This window comes from Pteropus alecto, unplaced genomic scaffold, assembly GCF_000325575.1.
Source record: "Pteropus alecto unplaced genomic scaffold, ASM32557v1 scaffold3, whole genome shotgun sequence".
NCBI lineage: Eukaryota > Metazoa > Chordata > Mammalia > Chiroptera > Pteropodidae > Pteropus > Pteropus alecto.
The window spans coordinates 56,168,090-56,175,321 of NW_006442484.1; the positions used below are offsets into that span (position 1 = coordinate 56,168,090).

The 7,232-nt window shown below is 37.5% G+C and overlaps 1 long non-coding RNA gene across 1 annotated transcript in view; it reads right to left on the minus strand.

Moving 5' to 3' along the window:
* Nucleotides 1–7,232, minus strand: part of LOC107196359 — a 17,315-nt gene that overhangs the window by 9,299 nt on the left and 784 nt on the right. The gene's annotated exons all lie outside the window — the stretch shown is intronic.

Consider the following 7,232-nt stretch of genomic DNA (forward strand, 5'->3'; position numbering starts at 1 on the left):
ACCTCCTTTCCCCTTTCTAGATCAGGAACCGGGGCAGAGATTTTTTTTTTTTTTTAATTATCTTGAGTGTATAGGCTTAGTCTGCGATCTTCAGTAGATGCTTAATTGTTGAATAAATAATCTGCAGGTATGCACATATTTGAAAAGTAGCACACTGCAACATTAATACCTCCAGGTATATTTGGATCAGATCATGTTCTTTGTCAGAAAACAAACTCAGACATTAGGAGAACGCTGGGTGCCTGAGAGGAAGGTGAAAGCAAGTGCAAGAAGTGAGACGAAACACAAAGGGGGAGGTGGAGAGCCAGAGTGACATTGCCCAGATCTCTGGGGACCCTGCAGAGAAAGGAGCAATCAGACTGCTCCAGGCAGTGCTGGGGTACCTGTCTCCCCTGAGTCCTCCCTTCCTTCTCAGGACCTCTAGCTGTCAGACCACTGTGCTGTGTGGGAAGCTTAGACTGTTCTGACTTCTTTCAATCTTTTCCTGCCCCTATTCCCAGACTGTCCATCTGCTTCTGAGCATCAATTCTTGCTTCAGAAATGTCTTATAAGTAACCTGACTATTTCTTGACCTTTGCATACAAGGAAGGTGGAGCATTAGTTCTTCAAGACTCCTACCCATCCATAGTATGTGTGAGTAGGAGTGCAGGGCAACGAGACACACAGAAGGGCCTTGTGTAACTGCCCTGGTGCTCAGAGGATCTGGATCATAAGCATCTGGGCAGCCTGCCACGAGGACCTTCGCAGCAATGTAAATAGTCCTTGCACAAATGAACCTCGACTGCGTTAGGCAAATTGAGAGATAGGAACAACAGAAATGAGAAGAATGACTCAAAATTTATATAATCCAGAAAAGATATTGTAAAACAAAATTAAAATATTTCAAAAACGTATTCTGAAAGAGAGCCATTGCCAGTGTTTTGATCACTGGGATCAAGGTAGGGGCGGCTTTGAGTCTGGGGGTGATCAAGGAAAGCATGGAGCAGACACTCTTGGGAGATGGTTATGCTTGTGAAATGAAGGAATAGCAGAACCCTGCAAGCTGTTGTCTTGGAGACAGTAGGCTTCTCCACCCTCCCCTAAAGAACCACAGTGGCCTGTGATAGGGTCTCCAGTAGCACTGGACCAGGTGGGCCCAGTTTTTGGCAGCAAAACAGGGGCAGTGAGAAATGGTGATATCAGAGGCTTCCCAGACAACAATTATGTAACCATTCGGATGTGGAAATCCAAGGAATGAATGCTGCTCTGAATTACAAAAGCCTGGGGACTTGCATAAAGTCCCTGGAGTAGAGGCATTCTCAAGAAAGAGGTACAAGTGGATGTGTGCTTGAATGATTAATCAGAAAAATAAAAGAAAGAAACATCAAAATTTGAAACATCAAAATAAAGCAGTTCAAGCAAGCTTTATCTTTATCTGACACATGGTATAATCTCAAGACATGTAGTTATACAGGGCTGGTTATATACAAAGGGCTCAATACATATTTGTTGGGCAAATTCTCGATTTTTGTTGTCCTCTTAAAACAAGTAGATAAATATAGTACAATTTTGTTTTAATTTTAATTTCATTGTAAACTACTTTTGAAGCAGGATTTTTGACAAAAATAACATTTAAAAATTTCTCCAGATTTTCAAAGAAATGCATGTTTGTTGTTGAAATTTTTGAAAATTAAAAAAGCATAAAGAAAATACAAATTATCTATAGTACCATCACCCAGAGATAACTACTACTAACATTTGGTAAATCTCCTACTGTATTTATTCAGGTAGACAGATCATAGATTGTTCTGCTCTATTTGGACCAATAATATTATATCATGAGCATTTCCCAATATTATTAAATATTAATTGAATATATTCCACCATATAGATATAACTTAACCAAATCATTATTTTGGATGTTTTGGCTTTTCAATTTTGTAACTAAAGTTGTGATAAAGATCCTCTTCTTAAATGTTTATAAACTTAGGATAATATCCTAGAAGTGACTATTTTGGATCAAATCATATAAACACTTTGAAACTCTTGGTTCAATTTGTCAGATTGCCCTTCTGAGGGTTACCTTTTTATCAGGAATTTGCATTATAGCCTCTGACCTAACCAACAGGATGATTAGGGAAATTTTATTTAAGGAACATATTTTATAGTTAGAAAAAACTCTCACTCTGTCACTATTAAAGATTGTTTTTATAGTAAGAAATAAAAAATATATATAGCAATAGATAGAAAACAAAAATATCAAGGTCCTTAAAAATTTTGACTACCATATACTATTGCCAATCCTGGGCCAACTGATGACTTACAACATCTGAATCTGGGTAAGCAAAATATAATTTAAACTGTAAAGATGTTACTTGGCAATTATAAGTGAACAGAACCATGTTTCATTTACCTTATTTCAATAGTTTTAAATCTCTTATTGCACAATACAAGCATTGTCTTTTCAAAGTATCTGCTCCTAGAAGGCAGTCAATGTTGGATAATTTGTTGTAACAATTAGCTCAGCTCATTATTAACTTACTCAATTTCTTTATATCTGAACCAGCAGGGTGAAAGCACTTGGTGTAGTGGATTTTGAACCCATTCTGCTTTTCTTTCATTTTCCTGATATATACCTGTACCTGATATATGCACCGCTTCTTCCAATCAAACTAAAAGATATATATAGGCTCTCTTTAAGTAAAGAGCAGGTTGACTGCTGTTTCTCTGCCCATTCTTCCTGCAGATCCGTCCCAATATTGCCACCTGTCCCAGGTCAAGAGCATACTTCTGTGGTTAGCTTAGAGGACTTATGTTAAGACGATTTCTTTCTTCTCCGTCTCATTTTTTTTTTTCCTCTTCAGGAGAATCATGTACTTGGGTACTTTTTCTTTGGTTTTTCACTTTTCCCATTATAGTTATGTCCACTTTAGTCAGCTTCTCACGAGTATACTTCTCATCATCCTTTTCCCTCTCCCCACTTTCTTCCACCTCTTACCCATTTACTTCAAGAAAAGGCTCTCTTCTTAATGCTCTCTTCCTATTTCCTTGCTCCTTTTTGAGCCAGAAAAAGCCTCACATCTTTACTGAGAAATCGCAAACTTTTTTCAAGGAAACCAACAAAATCTATCCACTCTCACATGAAATGCTCCAAAGGGATACTCGAGTTGGTGGGTCCTTTGTCTGCAAAATGTAGATCTGAACAGAGAAAGAGATAAGCTCAGAGATGAGCTGGAAAGGTGAACACAAATTTGCTATCTCAGCAAACTGGGTGGAGGAGAGCAAAAGCTAAACATGGGATCATGAGGAACAAGCAAGCCAGGAATGAAGTGTGCAAATGAAAATGGTTTGGATAAATTCCAGAAATTGTGAGCAGAGTATTTTTCACCTACTCTCCAACCTGCCTGTGTAGTTAGCTGAGAATTATTAATGGCCAATGTTTTAGTCCGTTTAGGCTGCTATAACAAAATACCATAGACTGGGTGCCTTAAACATTTATTTCTCACAGTCTGGAGCCTGGGAAATCCAAGGTCAAAGCACTAGCCGGGAGATGATTTGGTGTCTAGTGAGGAGCTGCTTCCTGGTTCACAGATGGCTTTCTCTCACTGTGTCCTCACATGTTGGAAGGGGCAAGTGAGCTCTTGGGTCACTTTTATAAGGGCACTAATCCCTTTTATGAGGGCTTCACACTTATGAACTAATTACCTCCCAAAGACATAGGGATTTCCACATATGAATTTTGGGAGAACACAACATTCGGTCCATAACAGCCAGAAGTAAGTGGACAACTAGTCATTGCTGTTGAGACCTGAAACAATGTTATAGAAAAGTTAATTATACAAGTCCTGCACAGTGGATGCCAGAGAAAAGGGAAAAGGTGAGAAGAGAAGAGTAGCTGAGTTGTAACCACTGCAGTCAGAGAGAAAAGACAGAGGAGGAAGAAAAAGAAGGCTCTAATACTTAAAAAATGTCTGGAAATTCTCTTTAGAAAGTATTTTTCAAAAGTTTCCATTTATATTCTCTCTTGTTTTAAACATAAACTTTTAAAATAAAACCCATATTACTCTTCATTCAATTAAATGTTTGATTGTATTTACTGCCTAATATATTAGTATTTCCTTACCCTTTATATTAGCAATATGTAGTACAAATTTCCTTATCTGTAGAAGTCAATTGGATTAGATGACTAGTCAGATCCTATCCAGTCCTTCTAACGTCTATGATTCTGTGTTTTCACCTGCATTTTATAAGCACTTGTAGTACATCCTGGGAATCTAACTATCTCATTTATTTTTTCAACAGGGATTACATTACAAGTTCAAAATAACCAACTTATAAATAAATAAACTATTGGAAACTAAGTAGTTGTATGTTGAATTTCTGCGAAGTTTTTGAATTATACTTTGAATACACAAAGGAGGTTTAACTAGGTTAACTTCATAATCTCTTACATCTTAAAATTCTATAGTATCTTTTAACAAAATGCACTGTATAAAGATTTTATTTCTTAGAAGAGCAAGTATTTTAAGTGTCATGGCTTTTTAAATAATCAGTTATATATATTTTCCTTAGCTTACCTTTAAAAAACTTGTTTGTAATTCCTATATATTTTAAAATATTCAAATCTTCATACATTTAAAAACAAACTTAATCTACAACACACATTCAAAGCTTTAAATTTCATATTGAAAAATAAGTGAAATTTTAATTATATTTCTGGGAATATGAATATTGCACATGACTCAGTTAATTGTAGGGCCACCACCACATAGAGTGGAAAATTTGTTAAGTATAGAATTGTTCTGAGGCAATAATAGAAGAGAAGAGTATTGTATCTTAAGTCTTGTAGGTCATAAACCATAATGTTATTCTTTCTCTCTTCTAAGAACACTTTAAATCTATTATGAGTTCTTTTGTTTTGAATCACTGGAGCGTTTTAAAGTAAGAAATCTTTCTGAAAGTAATAAATTAATGCTCTTTCAGTGAAATTTTCACTCAGATGTCAGAACCACTACCGACTTTCTATATTACTTTTTGTCCTAAAAATTTTTTTAGTTCCATAATACGGAAATTTTTTTGTCCAAAGAATTCCTTATTTTTGCAAATGCACTAATAATTGACATATTTTTAATAATTTAAAAATCCTATTAAACATATTTATTGAATTCAAGAGAGCTATAAGATATAATTACAGGATAGAATGGAATATGAAATAATCAGACACAATAATTGTTCTTACAAAATAGAATGCTTTCCCTTTGCAAACCACCAGGGCCCTGGGAGTGGGAGAAGACTGTGTGTGTTGGAAAGAGGAGAGGTAGTGTTTAGGGATGGGTAGGTGATGAAAGTGGTAAGGAGATAAATAAGAATCAATGCATATCTGAGTTGTCTCAGAAACAGATGAATGTCTCAGTTATCTTTTTGAGCAGCCATATTGACTAAGGTGTTGTCATATAGACATACTGAATTGGATGCCTAACAGCTTAAAATTTTATCTTTCATTCATTTTCCTTCCTCCCACCGCCTCCCCCAGCACCAAAGGGTGTTTGAGGCATGCAAAGTAGACCAAAAATGCCATTCTTAGTGTGGGAAAAATATACTATCTTAATGTGCCTACAAAAAAAATAAGGAAAGATTTCAGTGTTTAACTATATAGAAATAACCAGTTACAAGGCAGAAGAAAAAGTATCTGCCCAGATACATTTCCTTTTCAGCCTCTTGTTTAGTACTGGACAGACATATACAAGCCCAGGAAGAAGATTTAATGTCATTCTTCCAACTCTGGAAACAATGCTACTGGAAGGCTCAATTAGTCCAGGTAACTGACTACACATCTTTACAGAAGAAAGTTATTGTTCTCTAGCTGATCAGAACATCAAGATCCCAGAAAGAAATTGGAAGAGAATTTTGCGGATTTCATTGCCTGAGAATTTGTTAACCTATATCTTTCCAAGAAATCGTCTTTATTTCATAACGACCTAAGTTAACTTTCTCTTTGGCAGTACAGGGTCTAAAGCTGCAAAACTGTGGCATCTAGGCTAGGACAAACTTCCAGCAGTGATTTCTTCAGCTGAAGAATTCAAGGAAGTAAGCATGCTTATTCATTTGAAGTATCAATACAACTACTGCAGACAAAACCTTTCGCTAACACTGGAGAAAGGTTTAATTATATAGATATAAATATGTCATTGTGGCATTACTCCTACACTGTTTTTGCAAAAAGAAAAGAAAAGGGTTCAGTACTTTAATGTCTTTTTCTTTCAATGTTATCATACCATCCATTGCTCCAACATAAAGATGTGGTATGAAGAATTTCTCATCTCAAAGAGTGCCTTTTGTATCCCCGTCGTGAAAGTAGGCACACTACAGGAGGCCAGCCAAGATGTAGGGATGGCCTCCTATAAAACTGGATTTTATACGTATGTTAAAACGGGATTCTACCTGTATTTGAACTAGTTTTATATTTATTAAATGCTCTCTACCCCTCAAGAACACAATGCTAATATTCGGGGAACTCTTTTATTTTCCCATTTTTTTGTGCAAAGAAAATAAATGCATTCAAAAATAAATTTCCAAATTTTTGTCAACTGTTTAAGTACATTTTTGAGGTGTTTTAATACTTCTTTGTTTAGAAAAGTGTATGCAAATCGAACTCAAAAATTCTATAGCGTGCCTTGGGAACACCGCAAGATCGTTCAGCGCCGTCGGGTTTCGACACCATGGTAATAGAAAACATTAACTAGTAAAATAACAGGCAGGTTTTCAGGAGGGTTGAGAAGGTTAGAATTAAGTTACTCAGCAAGCAAGACAGTTGTCAAAGCTGCACTTCGGGCTTGTCGGTTCCCATTCCACCCTTCCTCCCCCCGTCCAAAGCTAGGGCGGTGGTGGAGAGGGGGCAAGATGGGCGAGGCAGAGATTCTCTTTGAACAAGCAGTTTTTCATCCAGCGCCGCGCACCTGCCGCCCCCCGCCCCCCTCCGTGCGGTGGCGGCCAACTTCCCGCGGGACGCCTCGGCCGGCTGGGCAAAGGACACACCTGGCTCGCCAGCCTCCAGCCTGCGGGGGCGACTATGGGGGAGAACCCGGCGCCCAGATTAGGGGGCCGAGCACGCTATTTTCTTAAAGTCTGTCACCCGGGGGGGATGTTGGATTCGCCGGGGTGTGCTCTTTGAAATACTATATTGGTAACCTCGCACATTAAAAATTTTTTTTTTCTTAATTGCAAATCTTCCCGGTTCACTCGGCAGCTGGAGA